The sequence below is a fragment of the Salvelinus sp. IW2-2015 genome, unplaced genomic scaffold (assembly GCF_002910315.2).
Source record: "Salvelinus sp. IW2-2015 unplaced genomic scaffold, ASM291031v2 Un_scaffold2235, whole genome shotgun sequence".
In the NCBI taxonomy this organism is placed as follows: Eukaryota; Metazoa; Chordata; class Actinopteri; order Salmoniformes; family Salmonidae; genus Salvelinus; species Salvelinus sp. IW2-2015.
Genome location: NW_019943565.1, coordinates 47,403 through 49,969, shown reverse-complemented (window position 1 = coordinate 49,969; position 2,567 = coordinate 47,403). Strand labels below are relative to the sequence as shown.

General features: G+C 39.7%; 1 long non-coding RNA gene across 1 annotated transcript; it reads left to right on the top strand.

Annotated features, from left to right (window-relative positions):
- LOC112073347 (uncharacterized) lies at nt 1-2,249 on the top strand. Its single transcript, XR_002894509.2, has 3 exons — nt 1-16; nt 509-579; nt 1,645-2,249. It is a non-coding gene; the product is annotated as an uncharacterized lncRNA (long non-coding RNA).
- Nucleotides 2,250-2,567: the final 318 nt, after the last annotated feature.

The window sequence follows — 2,567 nt, the reverse complement described above, 5'->3', positions numbered from 1 at the left end:
GGACACTCAAAAACAGGTATTAATCTTGTAGGTGGGTGAGGTCATTCTCCTTGTGCACAACCTTTTTTAATTATCAAGGATCGTGTTTTGGAATAGGTAGGACATGTTTGCCTGAACAACAGATGCAGGTCAAATGATGTGGTCTATCTTTCACACTTCATGTTGGGTTAAATGCGGAAGACCCATTTCAGTTGAATGCATTCAGTTGTACAACTGACTAGGTATTCCCTTTCCCCTTTCCTCTGCTTGGTCAGACAGTTGCATTGTCTCAGACCACTTCTCTAAATGTTGAAAAAGCAGAAGGCACACACACACACAAGCACACCYTGACAATATTTACATTATAGCTTCTCTGGTGCCAAAAAGACCTCTAGCACAGACACAGGTACCCATAGTAACATGAGTCCTTRGTGTTKGWAGAACCTGTCATGGGGRTGAGCATTTGTACATATCTGTCAGTTACTCTCACCCACACTGTATATTTCATTTACTTTATTTGCCTTTATAGATTCACCTGAAAGAGAGCAAGATGTCATTCACTATGCAGAGATAACTCACATTAAACCAACAAAAAAACAGGTTAGTAATAATACTACAGGCTGATAAACATAGGAGATGTAATACAGCAGCTTTAGCAGCCTGTAGCATGGCTACAACTGTAGCATTTATCTTTGTGCCAGTAGGAAAGCAAAGAAGAAGAAAAAGGATCACATTTCATTATTAGATACTTTGTACCAGAGGAAGGAAACAAGACAAGTCTGACGCTCTCTTGTCTATTCTCATTGTTCTGCAGGAAGTAACTCAAGTCATCACATCTAGGACCATTTCCAAATCTATTGGGAGGAACCACGAAGCCAAGTTTTATAAAGTCCACAGACTTGGCAAATACTGTAAAAGSCACAGGAAGATCAAAGACATTACTATACTGAACAAAAATATAAATGCAACTTGCAACAATTTCTAAGATTTTACTGAGTTACAGTTCATGTAAGGAATTCACATGACTGGGCAAGGGTGCAGCAATGGGTGGACCTATGCCCTGAGGAGTATATATGTCTGTAATAAAGCCCTTTTGTGTGGAAACTCATTCTGATTGTCTGGGCCTGGCTCCCGCGTGGGTGGGCCTATCTTCCAAGTGGGTGGACCTATGCCCTCCCAGGCCCACCCATTGCTGCGCCCTTGCCCAGTCAAGTGAAATCCATTGATTAGAGCCGAATGAATTTATTTAAATTGACTGATTTCCTTATTTGAACTGTAACACAGTAAAATCTTAGAAATTGTTGCAAGTTGCATTTATATTTTTGTTCAGTATAGTAATGCCTTTGATCTTYCCATGTTTTTAACAGTATTTTCCAAGTCTGTGGACTTTATAAAACTTGGCTTCGTGGTTMCTCCCACTAGAYTTAGGAATGGTCCAAGATGTGTTGACTGAGTTCCCTAGTTCAGAACAATGAAAATGGACAAGAGCATCAGACTTGTGTTGTTTCCTTCCTCTGGTGCAAAGTATCTAATAACGAAACATGATCCTTTTACTTTTATTTATTTTTGTGCTTTCCTACACCTCTTCTCGCCCCCCCTCTCTGCTCCTCTTTCCTTGTCCCTCTCAATCCTTCCCTCCCTACCTTTTTCCCTCTCCCTGTCTAGGAGGAGCGAAGAGGTATACCAGAGCTGGATGTCCTTAGAGACAACCCTAACCTGACATTAGTTTATGATACACTCCAGTTACATCGCATGGCTGCCAGCGAGGATGTTGACACAGCATGAAGGATAGAGAACAGCAAGTTACTGAGAGGGTGACATGATAATTCACATCCAAGAGAAGGCGTTACATCCTATAGTGAAAGCGGAGACAAAATTATAGTAAATATTCATCTTGAAAAGTTCCCATTTAACCATTGTGCTGATGTTATCATTTCAGACTTCCTTTGTTGGTCGTTATCACAGTCTTTTGTTGAATTGGGGCCTCGATGAGATTCACTGATGCAGACAAATTCAATAACTATGCCTAGGGTTATTAGTAGGATGATCCCTCTTCAAGTGCCCATTGTCCCAATTTATAGGTTAAAGCAAATGGAACCTCTTTTAATACAATTCACTAGTGTGTTTGCTATGCTACTGCTGGTCCAAAGCTTCTTTTCAGTTCTGTCTGTTCTGTTTGCATGTTGGTGCCTCCCCTGTATCTTTTATAGCTGGTCATTGTTTAGCTTGTCAGTGGATAGCAGCTGTGTACATAAAAAAGCAGATGTTTGGTGAGATAAATCCACCTACACCTTAGAAGCGATGGCTATTAGGTTACGTTGGAAACAAAGTCCACATGGAAATTTTTCCTTTCACCATGTAGAGGGATAGATCTTTTTGCCTTTTGACTCAGAAAATTATCTTTGGTGACATTTTACTCATATTGCTTTTCGCAAAATGCAGACGTGATTAAGTGAAGTTCAAATCAAATCTTATTTTATTCGTTACATGCGCCGAATACAACAGTGAAATGCTTACTTACAAGCCCTAACCAACAATGCAGTTAAGAAAAAAATTATAATAACAAAAAAATACATAAGAAAAAATAT